This window comes from Macaca nemestrina, chromosome 4, assembly GCF_043159975.1.
Source record: "Macaca nemestrina isolate mMacNem1 chromosome 4, mMacNem.hap1, whole genome shotgun sequence".
Taxonomy (NCBI): Eukaryota; Metazoa; Chordata; class Mammalia; order Primates; family Cercopithecidae; genus Macaca; species Macaca nemestrina.
In genome coordinates, this window is record NC_092128.1 from 87,763,430 (window position 1) to 87,788,797 (window position 25,368).

General features: G+C 37.7%; 1 long non-coding RNA gene across 4 annotated transcripts in view; it reads right to left on the bottom strand.

The window, feature by feature from the left end:
* The window catches only part of LOC105475636 (uncharacterized), a 92,825-nt gene that overhangs the window by 19,477 nt on the left and 47,980 nt on the right, over nucleotides 1–25,368 (bottom strand). For 2 of the 4 annotated variants that reach the window (XR_011622204.1, XR_011622202.1), the window contains exon 4: nucleotides 5,779–5,878. The exons of the other annotated variants lie outside the window; for them this stretch is intronic. This is a non-coding gene — a long non-coding RNA (uncharacterized lncRNA). The remainder of the gene's footprint in view (nucleotides 1–5,778; nucleotides 5,879–25,368) is intronic. 4 annotated transcript variants of the gene reach the window in all.

A 25,368-nucleotide genomic window follows, 5' to 3' on the forward strand; every position in this document is an offset into this window, starting at 1 on the left:
TAGAAGTGCCTTTTCAGCCTTCCCTTGTCTCCGTTTTTAAAAGGACAAATGAGGCCATCTCTGCTTCTGAAATTAATTGTTAGGATTTCTTTAAAAAATTCTTTTTGCTATTAATAACCCTCACATATTGGATTCTAGATTTAAGGGATAAACATGGTATTGGTACCTGGTAATATGGAGGGGTATGATTTTTATGTGTTTTAAAAGTATTTTATCAGTGTCCCTCCCAACCATAAATTCTCCCTTGAATGTTTCACATGAAGCATACAATTCTCGGTATAACAATCCTTGAGATTCTACTCTTACTGCTCCTTCTGTGGCAAAACTTACTTTCAGAATTGAACAGTGCTGCGCGTATAGTATTAAGTGGTTGGCAGTTATTTGATACTGGGTGAATGTGTCTTAGATTTGTTTCAAATTACAGATTTTGAGGACAGATATGGTGGGGTTAGAAAATGTAAGGATATTTGTAGGTAAGAAGGAAATCCATCTAAAGACAGAAAAAGTACTAGATTGGAAGACTTCTAATCAGGGCCAGGATTAAGTGAGGCTGTTAGCGTGTGTGTCTGTGTGTGTGTGTGTGTGTGTGTGTGTGTGTATGTGTGTGTGTCTGATATTAGTGGTAAAAGCACTTAACCTGAGATCTACCCTCTTAATTTTTAAGTGTATGATACAATATTGTTAACCATAGGCACAGTGTTGTATGGCACATCTCTAGAAAGTTTTCATCTTGCATAACTGAAACTTTGTATCTGTTGAACAACAACTCTTCTTTCCTGTAATCCTCAGCCCCTGACAGTCACCATTCTACTCTCCGCCTCTATGAGTTTGGTTATTTCAGACACCTCATATAAATGGAATCATGCAGTGTTTGTCCTTCTGTGGCTGCTTTATTTCGCCTGGCATAATGTCCTAGGGCATAGTATTTAAGGAGGCGTTCGTTCTCAGCTTCATGCAAGTGCAGGCTGCGCATCTGAGTCTGAGTGCCTGGTTACATTTTGCACCTTGAGAGACACTTTTGCCTCACCCTAGCATCAAGACCTGCTTCTAAGACAAAGAGCCACTTTCCACAACTTTCACCAAAACTATTTCTGGTTCCACAGAAGCAACTATGGGTGGGGCAATGCATGCTGGATGAGGGTGGGAAGAAATTTCATAGGTTGTGTGAATTTAGGTGACTCTGACTACTTCCCCGAGCATAATTTTCACCCTGGAAACAGAGCTAATATTTATTATCTGTTTTATCCATTGAGAACTGGAACGGGTCTGAGAGTTTGCCCTAATAATTGGTGCTAAGCTAAGAAATTAGCCTCTCACAGTTCTATGGATGCTGAAGGAAGACATGCAACCACTGGGTCAGAAACACGAGGCTGTGCTACTCATAGCAGCCACAGTTGCTAGGTAGTAGCATTTGTAGTGTTCCCTTGAATTCTAGGTCCCACAGGGTGACATGAAGAGGGTCAGATACAAGCAATGAATTGTATTACGTGAGATGAACCCAAAATTTAGGAACCAAAGTATTTTATAATGGGCAAATCAGAAAGCCTGGCCTTGCTCTGCAGAGGGATATTATTTTTCATAGACTGGACAGTAAGCATGCTTATTCCTTGCTCTGGGGGGATTCCTAGCATATTTGTCCCCAGAATTAATTCTTTCCTTCCTTCCTTCCTTCCTTCCTTCCTTCCTTCCTTCCTTCCTTCCTTCCTTCCTTCCTTCCTTTCTTCCTTCCTTCCCTCCTTCCCTCCTTCCCTCTTTCTTTTGAGTTTCACTCTTGTAGCCCAGGAAGGAGTGCAGTGGCATGATTTCGGCTCACTGCAACCTCCACCTCCCAGGTTCAAGCAATTCTCCTGCCTGATCCTCCCAGGTAGCTGGGATTATAGGCTCCAACCACCACGCCTGGCTAATGTTTTTGTATTTTTTAGTAGAGATAGCGTTTCACTATGTTGACCAGGCTGGTCTTGAACTCTTGACCTCAGGTGATCCACCTGCCTTATTCTCCCGAAGTGCTGGGATTACAGGCATGAGCCACTGAACTTGGCCGAATTTTATTTTATGTGAGAGAAAAACAAACCCTATGTTGTTTAGACTCTGTTATGTTGGGATGTTTTATTTATATACAAGCTGAATCCTAACAAATACAGAATTTGGCATCTGGAGGTGGGGTGCAATAACAGAACTCAACAGCATGTGCCCCGGCCTAGTCGTGAGGAGGCATTTAGGTAGTGGGTACTCAGATAGCAAAGGCTGGACAACGAATAACTCTTAATATGGCACAGGAAAATATCTGGTCACATGGTCACTTTTTGTCCTTTGGAAGTCAAACCACATATGAATTAGAGTGAAAGCAAAAGGGAAGGAAATGGTAGGAAAACATCAGAATGTTAGTGGGTGTTGTGTACCTTTTGCCATTTTTAGCAAAGTCCTGTAGGAGTGAGAGAGGAGCTCGGTCTACAGTATGCCAGACAGGAAACACATTGGTTTCTACAAAGGCTCTCTCTGAGAGTATCCTGTGGCATAAATTGCCTATGTGTCCTGTGATTTGAGGTGCTGAAATTTTGAAAAAGCCTTCTTTTTCCATAGCTCAAATCAGAGCACTTGTACGTGTTGGAAGCTGCGTAGCCCTCCTTAGTAGGAGATAATACAGTGCCTGCAAGAGCTATAGCTAGCAAGCAAGCAAGCAAGCAAGCAAGCAAGCAAGCAAGCAAGAGCTCTCTGCAGACAATGGGAGCTAGATTGAAAGTATTAGCTTAGGGTTCTTATTTTCCCATCCAAGCCTGTTTTATCAAATAGTGTCTTAGTGGCTCCCACTCATTTGAGAGAGAGGGCAAATAAAATAGATAATGAAGAGAAGACAGCAAATAAAAATGAGAGTTACCGGGCTGAAAAACTTAGTACACACAAGATCTTGGTTATTTGTATGTGGAACTAACTGGAAACAAATAGTAGCCTACTAAGATTTGAAGAATGACATTGGCAAAGAGACCCCAAACTTGGTCTACAGTGCCCTGGGACAATTAAACCTTTTGAGTGGGCTTTGGGTCTCAGTTGGAAGGGAGCTGTGAAAGCTGTGCAGGTCCCCAGTCGGCCATTCACTCCAGAACCTAGTTCACTATGTCCACAGCTGATAGTGGACATAGAGAAGTCCCCCAGGAGAAAAGACCAAAGGGTCACAGAGAATGGCTAAGAGTGCTTTCCCAGAAGGCAGAACCAGAAGCTACAAGAAGGGTAAACCAAGGAACCAACCTCACTGCTGGGGCTGGGCATCTTTCAACTCTATTGAATTATAAAATCCAGATGGATTTTATCATTGCTTCAGCCAGTGGGTGTGCTGTGTTGGTCATTCTTCCCATTTCCGTCTGGGAGGCTTTATTACTGTTGTGCTGTTCCTTTCCTGCCAGAGTGTAGCAAGTGTGCCTCAGGCAGGATTTTCTTAGTATTCAGATCACCAGATTATGACGGTCAATATTTTGACCTGATGGAGAGAACTGTACGTCACCCAGAGATCCTGGACTTTGAGCTAAATGCAGTAACTGGGGACGATTTTGGTTCATGTCTGCTGGAGAGGAAGCGTGTTCTTTTTGTAGGAGAGGAATGCACATGGAAAGAGTTGAATAACCAAAAGAGCAGAGTATCACAAAGACCACTGATTATCTCAAGAAATCCATTGTTCTTCTCCTTCTCCATCATAAAACTGCAAATTCACTTTAAGGGCCTATTGACTCAGCTAAATGATTATATTTCCCAGCATCTCTCGCATCCTTGTGCAGCTATGTCACAAAGTCTGGCAAATAAGCAGTAAGAGGCAGTATTGTATTATACTTTTTAAAAGGAAGGATTCAGATTCTTCCATTTTTTCTCATCAATCCTGCTTACTGGAATATGGGTGTAATGGCTGAACACTCTAGATGGTGGAGATGAGGCTCCTCACTGTAGGGATATTGGAATGAAAAACTGTACAAGGTAAAACACTGATGAATTTGTGGATCCACTAAGTCAGCATTGGGCTGCCAGCCTTCATATTTTCTTTATATGACAGAATAATGCCTTTTGTGTTTAAGCCTTTGTTAAGTTGGCTTTTCTTTCATATGCTGCTGAAATTAATTTTGACAACGTAAAACTCTATGCAAATATGAGGATATTCTTAACATTGCGAGTCAAGAAATTTGTCAGAAAGAGTGGATGCATCACTCTTCCTGACAGAAACAAAGAAAAAATTATTCATTAAAAGTAACCTCGACAATGGGTTTAAAGAGTAGTTTTATTGTGGTGTGAATGCCTCTATACCCTGGACCATTCCTACGATTCTAAAATCTGAAGTCCAGAAGGGCATAGTACCTTGTCATACTCACTGGGACCTATGAGGTATTAACAATTGCTACATCAGGGATCTTGCTGAAGGGACAGTAGTAGGCTCAATTATTTGTACCATATGACGCCACCTATTGCAACACAACTAATTAGACCAAAGGTGGGAAACTAACCAGTGCAGTCAATGCATAGACTGGTTAGTGGCCTATGATTGACATGTTCCGGTATGAAAAGAGGATCTAGGTCAATCAGCATCTCTATATCAGCAGTTTGAAGTAGAACATCAAGATAGATATCAGTTAGCAGTGGAAGCTAAAGCTAAAGTCAGCAGAAATGGTCAGAGTCAGACTATGATGACCATACGTAACACAAAAGTAGAGGATGGCAGAAACTATAAATGAACAGAAGCTTAGGTGAGTAAAGGACATGGGGTAGAAAATGAGGATGCTGCTGAAAGTAGTACGAGAAGAAAGGATGAACACACAAAAAGTAGAGATGGAGAGGGAAACTAAGTCTTGCCATTGACAGAGACATTTGAATTTTGTTGCTGAGGTTCCTGCAGCTGTTGAGCAACCATTTTTGTTTCTATGTGGCAAGGTAAGACTGAGTTATTGGGTTTTCTGCTTCCTTTATCTTTTGCACATCTCCCCCCCAATACATACTTATAATAACACATTACCCATTGCTGAAAACATAATATTTTTCTATTACCAGGAACAAACCTACCTAATTTTAAATTATTCGAATCCTATTTAATTTGTAAAAAGGACTGAATTGAGGCAATTTATCATATTAAACCCAATGTCATGCAACACACTTAAAATATGGTTAAGTGGAAGAGAAAGATAGTTATAGCAAGAAACTAAAAGGAGATACAATTTTTTAAATAATTTCAACGTTTATTTTAGATTCAGGATGTACATGTGCAGGTTTGTTACATAGGCATACTGCGTGATGCTAAGGTTTGGGGTATGATGGATCCCATCACCCAGGTAGTGAGCATAGTACCCAAGAGTTTTTCAACCCATGCTCCCCCCCCGCCCTCCTCTAGTAGCTTCCAGTGTCTGTTGTTACCATCTTTATGTCTATGGGTACCCAATGGTTGGTTCCCACTTATAAGTGAGAACATACAGTATTTGGTTTTCTGTTCCTGCATTAATTCACTTAGGATAATGGCTTCCAATTACAATTCATGTGGCTGTGAAGGATGTGATTTTACTCTTTGTTATGGCTGCTTAGTATTCCATGGCATGTATGTACCACTTTTTTTTTAATCCAATCCACCATTGATGGGCACCTGGATTGATTCCATATCTTTGCTATTGTGAATAGCTCTGTGATGAACATGAGTGTCTTTTTGGTAGGACAACTTATTTTCTTTTGGATATTGCATGAGTCCATTCTCATGCTGCTAATAAAGGCATACCCAAGACTGGGTAATTTATGAAGGAAAGAGGTTTAATTACTCACAGTTCAGCGTGGCTGGGGAGGCCTTAGGACACAGTCATGGCAGAAAGGGAAGCAAACACGTCCTTCTTCACATGATGGCAGGAAGGAGAAGTATGAGAACCTAGCGAAGAGGGAAGCCCTGTATAAAACCATCAGATTGCATGAGAACTTACTATCTTGAGAATAGCATAGGGGAAACTGCCCCCATGATTCAGTTACCTCCCACTTGGTCCCTCCCGTGACACATGGGGATTATGGAAACTACAATTCAAGATGAGATTTTGGTGGGGACACAGCCAAACCGTATCAGATATATACCCAGTAATGGGAATGCAAGGTCAATGGCAGTTCTGTTTTAAGTTCTTTGAGAAATCCCTAAACTACTTTCCATGGTGGCGGAACTAATTTTCATTCCCACAGACAGTGTGTAAGTGTTCCCTTTTTCCCCCTGAAGCCTTGCCAGCATTTGTTATTTTCTGACTTTTTAGTAATAGCCATTCTGATTAGTGTAGATGGTATCTCACTGTGATTTTGATTTGCATTTTCCTGATAATTAGTGATGTGGAGCATTTATTCACATGTTTGTTGGCTGCTTGTATGTCTTCTTTTGGGAAGTGTCTGTTCATGTCTTTTGCCCACTTTTTAATAGGTTTATTTGTTTTTTGTTTGTTGAATTGTTTAAGTTCCTTATAGATTCTGGATATTAGACCTTTGTGAGAGTTTGTAAATATTATCTCCCATTGTGTAGGTTGTCTATTATCTCCCATTGTGTAGGTTGTCTACTGAGTTCCTTTTGCTGTGTAGAAGCTCTTTAGTTTTTAATTAGGTCTCACTTATCAGTTTTTGTTTTTGTTGCCATTGCTTTTGAGAACTTAGTCATATATCCTTTCCTAAAGTTGATGTTCAGAATGGTGTTTCCTAGGTTTTCTTCCAGGAATCTTTTTTTTTTTTTTTTTTTTTTTTTTTTTTTTGAGATGGAGTCTCACGATGTTGCCCAGGCTGGAGTGCAGTGGCGCGATCTCGGCTCACTGCAAGCTCTGCCTCCTGGGTTCACGCCATTCTCCTGCCTCAGCTTCCTGAGTAGCTGGGACTACAGGCGCCCGCCACCGCGCCCGGCTAATTTTTTGTATTTTTAGTAGAGACGGGGTTTCACTGTGGTCTCGATCTCCTGACCTTGTGATCCGCCCACCTCGGCCTCCCAAAGTGCTGGGATTACAGGCTTGAGCCACCGCGCCCGGCCCCAGGATTCTTAGAGTTTGAAGTCTTATATTTAAATCTTCAATCCATCTTGAGTTAATTTTTGTACGTGGTGAAAGTTGGGGGTCCAGTTTTAGTCTTCAGCCAACGGCTAGCCAGTTATCCCAGCACCATTTATGGAATAGTTCTTTCCCATTGCTTATTTTTGTTGACTTTGTTGAATTTCAGGTGCCTGTAGTTGTGCATCCTTATTTCTGGGTTCTTTCTTCTGTTGCTTTGGCCTATGTGTCTGTTTTTGTACCAGTACCATGCTGTTTTGGTTACTGTGGCCTGATAGTATAGTGGAAGTTGGATAATGTGATGCCTCCAGCTTTGTTCTTTTTGCTTAGGATGGTTTAGGCTCTTTGGGCTCTTTTTTGGTTCTATGCGAATTTTAAAATAGTTTTTTCTAATTCTGTGAAAAATGATGTTGATAGTTTGATAGAGTAGCATTGAATCTGTAGATTGCTTTGGGTGGTATGCCATTTTAATGATATTGAGTCTTCCAATCCATGAGTATAGCATGTTTTTCCATTTGTTTATGTCATCTATTATTTCTTTCAGTAATGCTTTTGCAGTTCTCTTCATAGAGATCTTTTACCTCCTTTGTTAGGTGTATTCCTAGGTAGTTTCAGTTTTTGTGTGTGTCATTGTAAATGGGATTGTATTCTTGTTTTGGCTCTCAACTTGAACGTTATTGGTGTGTAGAAATTCTACTGATTTTTGTACATCTTGAAATATTACTGAAGTTGTTTATTAGTTCCAGGAGCTCTTTGGGTTGGTCTTTAGGGTTTTCTAGGTATAAAATCATACTATCTGTGAAGGGAGGTAGTTTGACTTCTTCTTTTCCTATGTAGAGGCCTTTTATTTGTTTTTCTTGCCTGATTAGTCTGGCTAGAACTGTCAGTATTGTGTTGAATAGGAATAGTGAGAGTGGGCGTCCATGTCTTGTCCCAGTTCTCAAGAGGAATTCTTGAAGCTTTTTTCTGTTCAGTATGATATTGGCTGTGAGTTTGTCATAGATGGGTCTTATCATTATTTTGAGACGTGTTCCTTTGATGCTTAGTTTGTTGAAGGGAGATAAAAACCTTAATCATGAAAATAATAGTCCTTATTGAGCACTTTCAGTCTGGTGGTAAGCATTTTATGTGCATTATTCAATTATTATTGTCATTATGATTATCACATTTGGAGCAGTCTTATCATGTAGCTGTCTTTCTTACCCCTACTTCACAGATAAAATCATTGATGTTAAAAGGGTTAAATATTTGCCATGTCTATCAAATGGCAGATCTGGAGATTTGTGCTTCTTTGACCTTGAATTTACATTCTTAAGCACTATGTATTAGTGACTGTATTTGCCTTGAAGCTTTCCAGTCACACTCCCCACTGATAAGTAGCTCCAAGCTGTGGCAAAGTATAAATAGTTAGCATCTGCAGGGATGCTGTTGATGAAGCTGGCAGCCCATGAGCCCTGTCACTTGGGACTTCAGGAAATGTCTTGGGTCTGCACTTGAGAGGCCAATTCTTAGGAAATTTTGCAAGAGACAAATGGTCCCTTCAAAGAAATAGTTAGAAAATTCTCATTCCACACTCCCTTGACACCTAGGAACTTAAGGTGGAATTGAAACCATTGTGAAACTGAGAGGCTAGTTCTAGTTACCAACATGAACTCTGGGGCCCAGGCTATGCCACCTACTATGACCATGACTTTAGGCAAGTTGCTTAAGCTGTCTGCCCCTGTTTCCTCATCTATAAAATCCTTCAAATAGGATTTCATTATATTTTATAAGACCTGTAAGTTTTAAATAATTTAATACAAGTAAAGTCCTTGAAAGAGTACATGGCAGATAGAAGAGCCCGATAAATGAGGGTTGTTATAATTACAGTTCTTTTCTTTTTCATTATATCCAGTTGACAGGTCTAGTGGACAGAAGACCACATCGAGTGCTGATACAGCTATAATATGGGTTCTGGGAGTGTCAGGCTTCATTTTTACTCCTTCAGACCTGAATGATTGAATCTATTAATAAAGCTAGACCTATCTTACCCTAGCTCAAGTTCTTTGCCACAATCTTAATAACAACAGCTCAACTAACATCTCCTAAATGTTCAATAGGAGATGCTATGTAATTATGTAGAGATGTTATATAAGAGGAGATCTTATATAAATGCCAAGCACTTTAGTAAACACTTTGTATAAATCATAACCTTTACAACAACCTGACAAGGTAGGTGCTATGGATATGCCCACTTCACAGGTAAGAAAAAATTAGAACTGTTTTAAAGTTATAGCATTGAAAAAAGGAGGTATTTACTCAATTAAACTGTGTCTGAGTTTCTGTGAAACCACCCAAGGAAGTTGTACTCTTTTTCTTTTCTTTTATTTCCCCCTTCCCTTTCTCTCCTTTCCTTTCTCTTTTCCCTTTTCCCTTCTCACCCCCTCCTCTCCATTTCCCTCCCCTTTCCTTTCTTTTCCATTCCATTCCATTCCATTCCATTCCACTCCATTCCATTCCATTCCACTCCATTCATCAGAAGAGAACTGACAGTACAGATTGGTGTCACAAGCATATCACAGAATGAAGAGCTGAATGAAAGTATATGCATTGGCACACAAAACCCAATTAGCTTGGAAACATTGGTGTTTACTGAAAGTATGATAGGTTAACACATTTCCTTCCTCCTTATACTGTTTGCCTCACTTGGGCCTTCGTCATACCACTCAACCACGAAAGTCAACTCAGCTAAGTAGGAAGATTCCTAGAAGTGAATGTGACCAAACCAGGCAATGCACCCTGTATTTCCTCTTATTCACATCTTGCTAGAGATGAAGTAAACCTGGTCCCCATGCTTCCAGCACACCTCTCTTTTCACTGAAGATCATTATTGCTTCATTCCATAGATGTTATATAAGTAGAAATTTATAAAATGTAATTTTTTGTTAAATGACTAAGCTTTTGTACACTCTCAAAATGAACTCTTTTTTGACTTGTTTGTGATGTGTTTTTCTTAAACTTTTTACTATAAAATTGTTCAAACACAAATATTTGAAAAATTACTGAAGTAGTTACCTGCGTCTACCTAGGTTTCATACAACTACATACATACATATATATTCACTTTTATTTGCTTTTCCATGTGAAGATAAGTAGACATTGTGAAATTTACACCAAACTATGTCAACATAGATCTCACCAAAGTGATCATAATTTATTACAAAAACGTTGTACCCTAACACACCTATAAAAATCTAGTGTCAGGTTCAATTCAAATTTTCACAATTATCACCAAAATGCTTTTTACTATTTTGCTAAAAAGAAACAACAACAACAATGTCCAATCTAGGTTTATGCATTACAATTAATTATGTATTTTTAATTTCTTTTAATTTACAAAAAAATTCCTATAAAATATTTTAAAGTTGTCTACAACCAACTTAACTTTTTTGATGTATAGTTCTGTGACTTTTAACACATGTTGATTCATATAATCATCACTACAGTCAGGACACAGTTTTATCACCTCAAAACATTTTTTCAAAAGTCCATTTTGAAGTCAATCCCTCCTTTTGCCCATAAATTCTGGCACCTGTTGATTCTGATAACACTATTATCTGGAGGTGACTGTGTCCTACTGTTTGGTTTTTACAGAACATCTTATAAATGGAATCATACAGTATGTAATCTTTTGAAATTTACTTATTTCACTGATATAATGCATTTGCACTTTATTCATGTTTTTGTATGTATCAATAGTTCATTGCTTTTTTATATTCCATTATATAGATAGATAGACTTCAATTTTAAATTATTTATTTTAATTAACATGATAATTGTACATATTTATGGGGTACATAGTGATGTTTTGATACATACAATGGATAGTGATGAGATCAGGGTAATTAGCATATCTTTTACCTCAAACATTTATCATTTTTCTGTGTTGGGAACATTCAATATCCTTTCTTCTAGCTATTTGAAAATATATAGTATCGTTAACTATACTCATCCTACAGTGCTCTAAAACACTAGAACTTGTTCCTCCTATTTAGCTGAAAATTTGTGTCCTTTCACAAATCTCTTCCTGTCCCCATTCTCCCTACACTTTCCAGCCTCTAATAATTTCTGTTAAGCTTTTTATTTCTATGCGATAAACTTTTTTTAGTTTCCACATATGAGTGAGAACATGTGGTGTTTAACTTTCTGTTCCTGGCTTATTTCACTTAACATAGAGTCCTAAAGTTCCATCCATGTTGCCATGAATGACAGGATTTTATTCTTTTTTATGGCCCAATAGTATTCCATCTACAATTTTTAAAGATTCATGTACTCATTGAAAAACATTTGGGTTGTTTCCAGTTTCTAGTGATTATGAATAATTCTCCTATAAACATTTATACATAAGTCTTTGTATGAACATAACTTTTCATTTCTTCAGGGTAAATACCTAGATGTTGCTTGCTAGGTCATGTGGTAAATGTACGTTTAATTTTTCAAGTAACTTTCAAACAATTTGCCAAACAATTTTGCCTTTCCACCAGCAATATATGAGAGTTCCAGTTACTTAGTACTTGGCTTCAATTTGCACTTCCTTCATAACTAATAATGTTGAATATCTTTTCATGTTTTTACTTGCTCTCTGTGTGTCTTCTTGGTGAAGTGTCTGTTCAGGTCTTTTGGATATATTTTAATTGGTTTGTCTCAAATTGTCAAGTTTTGAGAGTTCTTGTTCTTTACATATTCTAGATAAAAGTTCTTTTTCAGATATGTGACTTGTAAATGTTTTCTGTCTGTTGTTTGTCTTTTTATTCTCCTACCAGGATATTTCACAGAGCTAAAGTTTTAATGTTTATGAAGTCCATTTTATCAATTATTTATTTTTTTCGATTGTGCTTTTATTGGTGTCTAAAAACACTTGGGCTAACCCAAAATTAAAAAGATTTTTCTCTGCTGGACACAGTGGCTCAAGCCTATAATCCCAATACTTTGGGAGGCCAAGGCAGGAAGATTGCTTGAGGCCAGGAGTTTGAGACCAGCCTAGGCAAGACAGTGAAACCCCATCTCTACTTAAAATACAAAAATTAGCCAGGCATGGTGGCACACGCCTGTGGTCCCAGCTATTCAGAAGGCTGAGGTGGGAGGATTGCTTGAGCTTGGGAGGATGAAGTTGCAGTGAGCCTGGGCAGCAGAGCAAGACCCTATCTCAAAAAAAAATTTTTTTTTTTGGCTTTTTTCATTCTTATTTAACCTCTTGATAGTTTTAAATGGCATCATTTGATTTTCTCTTCTAACTATACAACAACTTATTATATTCCTCTTTACTCTATATTTTATATAAATATACTTATATATATTTATATTTTTTCTATATATTTTATAGACACATTCTTTCTACTTTTTCAGAACATATGATTTTACACGCTTTTTTTTAATCTATACTCTCAATTTTGTTTTATTCACAGATATCTAGTTAAACATATTAAAAGTTCACTACCAGTATGTTTTCTTGTTACTACTATTAATATTATTTCTTGGTTGGATGAAGATCGTCCTCTAGAAGACTTCTTGTCAAAGGTTTATAGGTTCATTATTTCCTAAGTTTCTGTACTTTAAAGACTATTTTGTTATAGCCTTGGTATTTCAATTTCAGCTTACAAACAAAATCTCTGGGTTTTGCTTTCTTTAAGTTTCTTGAAAATGTCACTGTATGGTTTTAAGTTGCTCTTGAGAATTATGGTTGACTTGTCTTACTCTTATACCTAATTTGTTCTTTTTTGTCTGGAGGGCCTGCTTGTGGATTTTTGTTCTTTCTATTTTTAAAATCCTGGTATTTTCTAGGCTATTTCTCAAGTTCGATCATCCTCAGTAAAATTTTCCAGGTATATAGGAAGCCCTTTCAATGTATAGATTTAGATTTTCTTGGATTATTGGTTTAAATATTAGCTCTGTTTTATTGTCTTGTTTTTCTTCTTCAGGGATTCCAAGTGTACGTGTATTGAATATTTGTCTACCTTAGATTCCAACCTCCTTCTCTCTGACTTTTAGAAGTTCTTTATTTTCATTTTCTTGGCTTCTTTCTTGCATTTATTCATTAGTAATGTGTCACTTAAATCTATTTTCCTTTGGATACCTTATAATTTATTCTTCATTTTAGAGATGTTTTATCTGTGTAATTTCTTTCCTGAGATCTAGCAACTCATTGCATTTCTTTCTTTATTTGTATATTTCTGTGCTTACTTTTTGCATTTTTTTATTAGAAATTATATACGTATATCTAAATGCTTATTTGAAGACATCTAATTAAGACTTGAGGTTATATTATAGTTTCTTCTGCTTTGTGGTTGTTTATGATGGAACTATTTTATGATATGTAATATCTTTTTTTTTTTTTTACAATAGCTTTGTATAAGGCTAATTTGTTTTGCTTCTATTCTTATGCATTTTGTTGACTGGCTTTTTAGGTCGAGCATATTCTCTTCAGTGAGTGTAATAAAGTTAAATATCATTAATAGATGATTTTGTTGGTAATGAGTGGTGGTAGATGGGAAATAAGAAGGGTCTACATGTACTGTGATAGTTTTTATTTCTGCACACTCCTTTATTTTTCCTACTTGCTTTCTGCTTTCACTTCATTGCCAGTCTATGACAGGTATTTCCTCTTCTCTATTTTTTCCCTTTCCCCCAGAATCAATGCTTCAGTGTTGCCAATTTCCAACTCACTCAGTTGTAAACCCCTTCTCTGTAGCTGTTGCTGTGAATTTTCCAGTTCCAGACCTGTGTTCACTATTTTGGTATTTAACTTTGGACTTGTGATTTTGTCTTTGCTTTATTTAAAAGTCACCTGGTATTTTTTTCTTTTACACCAAGTGTTCAAAGGCTTTCTACCCTACCTTTCCCAATCAGTAAAGATCTGCTGGAATTGTTTGTGTCTTTGTATGAAGGGAAATTGAAGTTTACAGTATTCTTGGTCTCTTAGTAATGCTGAAAATGTAGGTCAAGTGTCATTTGATTTGAGCTCCTTTTTCTTTTCTTCCCTCTTCCTCCCCTTCTCCTCCTCCTTCTTGGAAATTGTGTGGAGAGATTTAGATTCAGGCAGCCACTCCTATGGCCAATTGGAATGCCTACTTTCACATTTAATTTACACTTTGTCTGGATTATTAGTTGGTAGTTGGAAATCATTTTTCTTTTGTTGTCTTTGACATCTACAGCTGATATTGAAAAGTTAAAAGCCATTCTCTTTCTTGGTCTTTTGTATGTAACATATTTTTATTCTCTGAAACGTTTAGTATTTCCTCTTTTCCCAAAGTGGTTGCATTTTCCAGGTGGATATCCTGCTGTGAGTTCCTTTTTCTCCATTGCTCAGGTTACTAGCTGGAGCATCTTGATCTGAAAATATGCATCCTTCAATTCTGGAATAATTTTTAGAATTATTTCATTGATAATTTTGTCTGTTTATTTGTATACGCTCCTCACTGAATCCTTATTATTCACCTGTTGGACATCATAAATAAGTTCTTTAGGTTCATTTTTCTCTTCTTTGGTCTCCTTTTCTTCTCTCTCTCTTTCTCTCTACCTCTCTTTCTCTCTCTCCATTCTCTTACTTCCTTCCTCTCTCCTTCTACTTTCTAATGTTTTCTTTAATTTTAAGTTTTCTATTTTTACCATCACATTTTAAATTTTAAGACATAATTTGGATTTTTCCTTCTATTGATATTTTAAAATAAAATTTTGTTCTTGTTTGTAGATAGATCTTCCTTCATTTTTCTGAGTAATAATGAATTTTGTAAAATTTTTACTCTCTACATTGTCATAATGACCTCCATTTTGGGTTGCTTTCCTTTTTGTTTTTCACGTTAGAGTTTTGCCTAGAGTTTAGTAATCTTTGGTTTGGCTATTTATGTTAACAAGTGTATCATTCAGGAACTGATTGCAAGCTGTAGGCAATTTCATGAGACTTGTTGAATGTAGGCTTCTCAGTAGGAGGGTATAATTTGGTTATTTTTGTTGAGGAAACACCTGATGTTATAATCATTAAGGTTTCTTGGGGGGATAGTTGGATTCCTGAGAGAAAAATTTTCCAATGCCCCACTGTACAGCCAAAAAATGAATAATTGAAACTGACCTTGTCCATTCTATGGCCTGTGGGCCACATGTGCCCAGGATGGCTTTGAATGCGGCCCAACACGAATTCATAAATTTTCTTAAAACATGAGATTTTGTTGTGATATTTTTAGCTTGTCAGCTATCATTAGTGTTCTTTTTTTTTTTTTTAATGGAGTCTCGCTCTGTCACCAGGCTAGAGTACAGTGGCACGATCTGAGATCATTGCAACCTCTGCCTCCCGAGTTCAAGTGATTCTCCTGCCTCAGCCTCCTGAGTAGCTGGGACTACAGGCACACGCCACCATGCCCAGCTAATTTTTGCATTTTTTGTAGAGATGGGGTTTCACCATGTTGGCCAGGATGGCCTCTACCTCTTGACCTCATGATCTACCTGCCTCGGTCTCCCAAAGTGCTGGAATTACAGGGGCAAGCCATCGCACCTGGCCAGTGTTAGTGTATTTTATGTGTGGTCCAAGACATTCATCTTCTTCCAATGTGGCCCAGGGAAGCCAAAAGATTGGACACACCTGATCTAAAAACATACACTCACAACATTGATGAATTTCACAAATATAATATTGATTTAAAGACACAAGATAGAATGGAACTCACAGGATGTGGTTCCATTTTTATGAAGTTCAAAATGGTCAATGTGTCAGTTGTGACTGCATTCATAAGTGGTAAAATTATTTAAAATTTTTCATTTAGGGTTTCCTGAAAGCAGAACATGAGTCAAAGGCTTATGGCAAATTGTTTATAAAAGAAGGGATCTTAGGAAGCGGGGAGAGTGAGAAAAACAAAAAAAGGCAGACCAATATAAGTGTGTATTTTCCAGGCCACTGATAAAGACAACAGGTTGTATTACACCAGGATCTCTGAGGGCTGGACAGATGCCTTCCAGAATTAGGTCTGATGAACAGGAGGTTGGGGAATTTATCCATTAGCTCCCATTCACCATTGTGAGAGGGTTGTACTCTGGGATGATAACTCCCCTTCCTATATGTGGTGGTCTTGGAAATTTCTTGGAACAGATAAGCTGAGATTGCAAGCCAGGCACTTCAGGTGCAGCATTGTCAGCATTAACTGAGCTTACAGGTAACTGTCCAACAGAGCTGTGATTGCAATTAGAAGCGGACTGAGGAATTGTGATACACAGCCCAAAAGTGTCCGCCATAAAAGGCAAGATTATGACTAATAGCAGACTCAGCATTGCTGGTTATCCTTAGCAAGGAGGGAAAAACTGTAATGGAAAAGGTGTAAACTATGGGCATGGAGGTGTTTTGGAGTGCTGTTGTAATACTTCTTGATTTTGAATTAAGCAAATATTGCTTTGTAACTTTTTAATTGGATTTATAACAATTGGGTTATTATGATGTAACCCATAATAATAAAAGAGGGAACTAGATTATGGTAATGGCCCTGAAGTCCCGGTATTTAGCCTCACTTCTATATTCAAATTATGTATCGTGTGGATGGGGCATTCACGATTTTATTCAATGAGACATTTAAAAAGTAATACAAGACGATAAACTCACAGTTCTGTTGCGTACTGAGAAAAAGAAAGATAACATGGAATACACTTAAGAGACTATATAGTTTTGGTGTTTTGTAATAATGGTCTGAATTAGTGCAGTGGCAGTGTGAATGCAAAGGAAATACTGATATAAAAGCTCTTAAGATCAGTTTGGCTTGATGAAGAAATCAGCAGATATATTTGTGAAACTTTTTTTTTTTTTCGAGACGGAGTCTCGCTCTGTCGCCGGGGCTGGAGCGCAGTGGCCGGATCTCAGCTCACTGCAAGCTCCGCCTCCCGGGTTTACGCCATTCTCCTGCCTCAGCCTCCCGAGTAGCTGGGACTACAGGCGCCCGCCACCTCGCCCGGCTAGTTTTTTGTATTTTTTTAGTAGAGACGGGGTTTCACCGTGTTCGCCAGGATGGTCTCGATCTCCTGACCTCGTGATCCGCCCATCTCGGCCTCCCAAAGTGCTGGGATTACAGGCTTGAGCCACCGCGCCCGGCCATATTTGTGAAACTTAAAACTATCCTTTTTCTCAACCACAGAGAATTGATTATGCTGTTTTCTATGTGTGCTACAATATTCCCTACCTTAGACATACTTTGTAGCTGTTATCTCACTGAGTTTGGAACACGTGTATAACAGTCTACCTCTCTATTTCAAAGCAAACATTGAGAGGAGAAATTATGAGTTTCTTAAATATATCAGTTGCATAATAATGTTCATTGAATTAATGACTGAATTAGTGCAGTGGCTTAAATGAGACTGAAACCCAAGCTGGGTATTAACTTCATCAATGAGACCCTTTGCTAGTGCTAATACTGAGCTGTAGAGGGAATAGGGGAATAGACAGAATGGTGAGTAACAGAGATGAGATTTGTTTTCTAAGTTGCCTCTTCTGCAAAATAGCAAAGGTGTGCTTTTCCTTTACTCATTGGATCAGGCAGCTGTAAAGATAAGACCAATCTTCTTAGTTGGTATTTTGGCTTTTACATGGTTGGACAAGAAGAACAGATTCATTAATTTTTATTTTCTGCCATGAAAGTGGGCTTGCATGTGAATTTGTCTTCTCTTACTTCCTACTTAATCCAACCCTTCCTATAGGGGGAGCTAAGGGATTTCAGTAAATTAGATGTAATAAGTCCACTGTTGGCTGAATACAGCATCACTACTTTTATATTAAAAATATCATAACACTATCAATAAATGTTTGTTGAACAGATGTAAATGACTGGGATTTTTTTGTCACCTACCATGAGTGATTTAGTATATCGAGAAGTACCCATAGGATAGGATTAGTGAGAATGGATATTAGGACCCTTGAGAGGCATCCTGTCAGTCAGATAAGCTGCTTGTCCTGGGAGCACAGTTTCTGAGAAGTTACCCAAGAACAATGTCTCGAAACTAAAAAAAGGGAAAAAATACTTCTCAAAATCTATGCCAAGGAAAATTATTTCATAATCCGCATTTTGCTATTGTCATAGTGAAAGAGGTAAGCAAATAGCAATACAGACAGCATGTGCTTTGTTCTAGCATTGCCAAAATTAGATCAGACTCTGGGATAAGATCACTAGCAACAGACATTAATTTTTCACACGGTATCTCTTTGGTTGCTTAAAATGGTGCATAAAACTGTTTTACTCTCATCAGCATGGTCTACCTCCTCTTCCTTTTCCCTGCCTCACTCTCTTAATGACTCCTTGGCAATTTGAAGACAATAGGATAGTCAGCAGCAATTATTAATAGTAAACAAGATCACAGGGATTACCTGTCTGCGATAACAATTCCATCTTAACTTTCAGGAACTTCTGCTTTTTTTTTTTTTGTTAAGTATCATGAACGTCTGATTCCAAAGAAGCTCCTGCTTATGGCCCATAAACCTCTGCCATAAAGTCAGAAAGAAATGCTATGCTCACTTCACAAAAGGCAAAAACTACAGTTTTAACAAGCTAGCTGTTCACCTCTCCCCATCATACTTACATGATGCTTTTACCTTCTTTATTTGTGTACTCCCTAAGAATGTCATATCTGGGCTTTAAATACCTTAAATGACTCAAACTGTTGTGAAAACATTTAAAACTATTTGAAAACAGCAAGTTAGTTAGAAAAAGGAAATGGAATGTAAGAATAGAAAGGGAGGGGATACAACTAGGAAAAATATACTTGTCACACCAGTCTTGTTTATACTAAAGACTCAACAGTGTTTTAATAGATGAAGCATAAAGAAACTAAAATTGCATGTATTAAATACACTTTATTAAAGTGAATAAACTATTCTGCGAAGAGCAATTGCTAAATTTTTGGATAATTTCATTCTTTATCATAGAAGTGATATTAAAAACTTTAGTGATATAATTTTATAAATTTAATTGCTTATGCTTTATCTCATTTTATGTTGAACTTTTTTCATAGAATTTTCTTCTGCTTTCTTTAAAATTTCTTCTTGGCCAAAAGAATCATACATAAAATTGGGATTGGAGAGAAATGAATTGCAACTTTCATTGTGGTTTGCCTTTACAAGCAATAAAAGCCACTGTTTTTTCCTCCTTTAAATAAGGAAAATGAATTTAGCTTGATGGGAAAGATTTGTGGGCTGGGGAGGGTGAGGGAGAGGGAAGAAGGAACAATTTTTATTTTGTTTTTGGGGATGGAAACAAGGCAGATACATTAGTATCATCAGTGATATGGTTTCCTGTGCTTTGCTTGCTGACATAGTGACTTCCTGTGATTGCCTTAAGGGCTGTGGAATGGAACTGCTGGTGCACTCCCTGACCTTCTGCTCTACCCACATGCCCAGGAAGGGCAAGGTGACTGACATTTCTCCTCTATAGAAACTTGCTGTCTGTACCGATTTCTTCTCCTCTGCCCTTTAGTCCGCCACTTCAAGGGAATGGCAAAAGATTACTTTGAAGGTTAATTAGGATTTCACTTTGTGTACAAGAATGGAAAGGTGAAGGATATATAGAATGGGAGAACAAGATGTTTGCATACAAAAGCCACTGGTAAATCAGGTTTGGTAGAATGGAGTCTGCAAAGAGAATAAAGAATGGATTGCAATTATCAACTGAGATCATAGAAAATATTTTTTAAAGTATAACTTTTTAGGAAGTGTTAATGTCAATCTCTCAGGAAAAATTTTTGTATATAATATATGTGTAATTACTTCGTATAGTGTGAAAGCTTTATACAAATGTCATTAATGTGAGATATTATGGTATGAGCAAGATTATATGCGATCATGGAGATATGGTAGAATATTTAAATGTTTCTCTTGATCTGCATAATTCACACTGTTTATAAACTAAGAAGTAAGATTAATTTACCATTTTAAATCCCTGTTTAGATTTCTATGTTGTCGTATATTTTAGTATCTATAAAAATATAGCAATCCTGGTTATTGTCTATTAGTCAACCATAGTGCATGTTAAAAGTCTGGAGTTATTTTTTGTTGCCTACCCATCTTTTCCAGTTGATCTTTTTCTTAAAACTAAAATATTCTATAGCTACTTCTTCTTCTCTATATATTTTTAGCAATCATCCTATTTCATGCATTGTCACCTCACTTCAACTTTTTTTGTTGTTTTTTTGAGACAGAGTCTCAGTCTGTCATCCAGGCTGGAGTGCAGTGACATGATTTTGGCTGGAGTGCAGTGGCATGATTTCGGCTCACTAAAACCTCCACCTCCCGGGTTCAAGCAATTCTCCTGGCTCAGTCTCCCAAGTAGCTGGGACTACAGGCTCCTGCCACCATGCCTGGCAATTTTTTTTTTTTTTTTTTTTTTTTTTTTTTTTAGTAGAGACAGGGTTTCACTATGGTGTCCAGGCTGGTCTTGAACTCCTGACCTCATGATGTGCCTCTGTCTTCCTCCCAAAGAGCTAGAATTACAGGCATGAGCCACTGCCCCCGGCCCACACCTAAACTACTACAATAGTTCTTCAGTTTCTCTGTCTTCAGCATTTTGTACTCAAATCCATATTTCTGAAAACAACTCAAAATTCTCAACACCCTTTCCATCATTCAAACTAAGTACATATAGATTTGCTTTATAGCTGAAGCAATAAGGCAGGAAATAGGAGGTACAACTTTTTAAAAGAATAAAGTAACATTATCTTTAAATGAAGATAATATGCTTGTACACTAAAAACTCAACTGAAGAATTATTAGCATTGGTAGAAATTTGTTGAAGTGGCCAGATACTAATTAAATTTGTAAAAACCCATGATTTCCTTGCCCTTCTGGCCCAAGGACAGATCTACTTGTGCTTATGCACTCAATGAAAATGGTTTCATTGCCTTCTGAATCTCACCAACTTCTTCATGAGACCCAGGCCAAGAGGTTGGGCAGACACCTTGACATATCTGATCACTATTCTTTTTCTTCTTTTAGCTAAGCATGTTTTCCTCAAATATAACCTGGTCTGCAGAGGTGCATCTCTGACTTCAACATCACCATTGATAACTTCATCCCCAAGCAATTTTACTTTCTTGGAGCTGAAATGTCAAGCATCACCATTTGTGTGGAGGGGCTTTGCAGAGCTAAAAAGCCCACTGGAGTTGTTTCACAGAACAACAAAAATACCACCCCCCCAACAATTATTGAAGAGTATTTCATTTGTGTAATAAAAGACCCGAAAAAATATTCCAATTGAGGATTCTCTGGACACCCACAGTCTCTTGGCCTTGAAGAAACAGTTGACCTTTCTCTGGGATGGGGCATAACAAAAGACAAAAATTAAGTCCTGAGAATCAGAACTAAAAGTCAGAAATCCTCAAGTGGTTGACATTTTTGTGTTTCAGCTTTCTGACCTGTATCCAAAACATGATGTATATGAGACTCTTCATTTGCTGTCTACGAATGTATAAATGTTATAATGTAAGAATGAAAGAGGGAGAGTTGTGAACTCCCTTGATTTTGCCTCTCTTGTTTGTTCTTTGAAGCCCAAGTGCCCACAGATACTCAAACGTACTTTCTTAGGATGCTTTGAAGATATGTGAGGAATCTCAGCATCATACTGTGCAGGATGAGGTTTTATCCCTTCTTCCCTCTTACTGGCTTTCTGGAGTTAAGTGTTTTACCCACTCTTATCCTGAGACCTTGTCTTCTAATAATTAAAAAGAAAAAGGGTCTGGTAAAATGGAGAAGCTATGAAGTGACTGTGCATCATAACTCACTGGAATTATGCTAGTGATAAGGTGGCCAAACTTATCAAGACATGAATTGTCGGCATTATTGCTGTGTCTTTCTGAGGCCAGATCAGCAAAGGTTGTTTCCTTCTATGCTTTTCTCCTACTTAAGGACTAAAGGACATCAAATGTTAAGGGGAGAGTGGGTGGATGATTCATCATGAGCTTGAGCCAGTGGCTGAAAAGAGGTTAGATTGTAGAGGAGGGTGGCAGATGATGGGAGGGCAGAGAGGAAGGTTTTTCTGCAGTTCATCTGAGGTGGGGACTGATAGGCGTTACTGAGAGCAGAACAGTATGTTTATGCTGGTGCTCTTGTTATGTCAGAACAAGTTCTTCCTTTTGGTAACAGTTACACTTTTCTAGTTTTCCACTAATAAGGGTCTAATTAAGAGGATTTATTTGCAATTTGGGGTATTGGTCCTGATTACTTCCCTTTGCCTCCCTCCACTGATGCCCTTTACATCAGCAAAATGGGTGCCCTTTATTTCTGTATGCCTGGCAGGGAGGAGGAGGTAGTTTCTCTGTCCTGGGTCAGTTGATTCTTCCACACTCAGCTATCTCACAAGGGGAGATGTGCATCCTGGGGAAGCATTGTCCATGTATGCAACACCCTTGGTGTGAAAAATCTTGAAGGAGCGCAATCAATTCTGAGGCTGCCCCCAAGACTTGACTAGAGTGAGGACAAAGTAGTCTGGTTGCCTTAAACCTATTCAGGTTCAATGACTAAAGGAGATGGAAAGAGTTTAAAGGAGAGGCAATTAATAATAGTTATTTCAAGTGCTTTCTTACAGCTGTCTTTTTTTTTTTTTTTTTTTTTGAGACAGTGTCTCACTCTGTTGCCTAGGCTGGAGTGCAGTGGCACAATCTCAGCTCACTGCAACCTCTGCCCCACAGGCTCAAGTGATCCTTCTGCCTCAGCCTCCTGAGTATCTGGGACCACAGGTGTGTGCCACCATGTCGGGCTAATTATTTTTGTATTTTTTGCAGAGATGGGGTTTCTCCATGTTGCCCAGGCTGGTCTCAAACTCCTGGACTCAAGTGATCTGCCTTCCTTGGCCTCCGAAAGTATTGGGATTCAGTTGTCTTTTAAGAAAGGAAAATTTGCTCTTCAAAAACACATAGAAAAATGTCAAGCTTTTTTGACACTTGAGCAGATACCCTATGGAAAGAATACTATCTTGTTTTCTCACCACAATTTCTAAGAAAGTGGTAGGAAAACTCCAGTGTTTTTTCGGACAGCCTCCAGAATGAGTTCTCAAGTGGTAGGTGAATAGTGAGAGAATCATAAGAGAATTCAAGTGTGAAGAATTACAGCATTATAATTCACATATCACATGCTGAATTTGTAGCTATTATTCTTTGAAATGATACAGGTTATTTGTTACCACGTTTTTCAACACCTTCTTTTAAAAAGTTATCAACCTTTCACACATAGATAGCTATATCAAGTAAACCCTGTATAGTATAGCAAATAAAAGTTGCTAATTCTTCGGACAGGTAATTGGCAAACAATACCACATTATCATTTAGAGCAATCAGGTATAGATTGGATTAAGGTTATAGTTCAAGATGAATTTGGAAAACTGAGTAAATTGCCAGATCAATCAATCAATTTTCTTGGGGTAAAACTTCTACAAATACCATTTTTGCTAACTCTGCAAAATACAAGAACTGAATTAAGATACTGTGAACCTCTCACGTTATTGGGCCACATTTATGTCTGAAGGAAAGATTTTTCACTTGAATAAGATTTCTAATCTGGGCAAGATCTTAGTGTAAAGTGTTTCTAACATAAAATTTCATCTTTTGTAAACTTGCCACTTGTCAAAAGGTTTGATAGGGTTAAACAAAGGGCAAAGAACATACTGATAATAAAAGAAATAAATACAATTAAATAAATTTTAACAAGTTAAAATTAAACAGAAAAATTAATCGAATCTGATGACAATGTGATGCCAACTTTTCTCAAAATACCAATACGTTTATGTAATTCATAGATATAAGGTTTTCTTTTCAGTGTTGTAGTTAGGATATTGCAGTAAATATAAGATCTAGTGGTGGTTGAGGGAAATAGAGGCAGTAGTTATATATATAGATACACATACACACACACACACACACACACACACACACAGAGTTAGAAGTATTCCTTGTTGAAAAACCCATTGTATTTTACTGCACTATTAAGGGAAATGGTCCAAATTTAGTGTGGTCTTGGCCTAGATTTGTAAGATAGTTAATATTGAGATGTGTTCATATTTTAGTTTTGATGAATCAATTTAAAACAACTTAAAGATGACAATATTGTCCTGGTTCCTCTGAGAATTGTATTCTCTCTGTTTGTGAATCTGTTACTTAAAAAAAAGAAAGCAATACATTTAAAAATCAGTACTAATAAGTGGCAGTGGAGTCATGCTGTCTGGCAAAAATAAAAAAGAGCAGCGTTTTTGGAAACGGACTTTTTGTGGTTTGGGCTGTCTTTTAAGTCTCACCGGAAGTTAATTAAAATGAGCTGGGTTTTTTTTTTTTCTTTTTAAGTTTATTTTATCATCTTTGAGTTTACTCACTTAGTGGCAGATGCCAGAACATTCCTCAATGCATGTTACTAATTGAAAAACAGCTCTCAATCTGGGAGGAGAACTCAGACATTCCAGATATCTCTTTCCAGTTGGATTAAAGGGTTTGCAATCTGAATATCTTAATTTGGAAGAAATGTAAGGAATTTCAATGTTCCCAATCTTAAAACCATGAACAAGAGGGTCGGCTATGCCAAGCTTATTTCTCCCAATTCTCTTGGAGCTCAAAAGGTATGGTCTGGACTAGGATGCCCATGGGTGATATCCAGGGGTTACACACACACACACACACACACGCACACACACACATAATCTGAGTGTATCCTTATTTCAGAAACATGTATATTACTTCATATCCTGATTCCTTTAGGGAACTTCAGTTTGCTTTGATCAGTAGTTCTAAGGGTCCATGCTATTTTTTCTGGCTAGTCAATCACTTAGACTTCTGCCCTTCAAAGATAACATTCCTGGCAGTGATTACTATCTCTGTGTGGGGGTATGTTGCCAGCAGTTATTTCACATTGTGCACCTTGAGTGTTTGTTTTGATGTAGCTGCAGATGATATTTCCAGTTGTCATTTTTGTCTCAAGGTTAGCTAGACTTTTCTCAAAACAGAACAGCCTCTGTGTTGTAGCAGTGTACCCACGGCCTACAAACAGCGAGTTTCAGATATCTCTAATGCTTTTTTGAAGCGGTTTCTTTCTCCTTTCCTTTTCTTGTTTAGTAGTTCATGTCACATCATAGGGTGCATGTTTGAATAATAAGACTGGTAATACACTGGGGATGCCTCTGAATAGTGCCTAATTTAGCAAAGCACTTGTTGTTCCACCCACCCCATAAGGCACAGCTAGGCTGTGTAGAGTGAGCCATTGAATTTCTACTCCGACTTCAGTGGCTTAGGCTGGCAGATAGAATAAAGTGAGGGTATATAGGGGTGGGGTCCCTGGGGGATGTCTTAGGAAAATCAATAGAAGTCAGAGAAGAAGGAAGGGAGG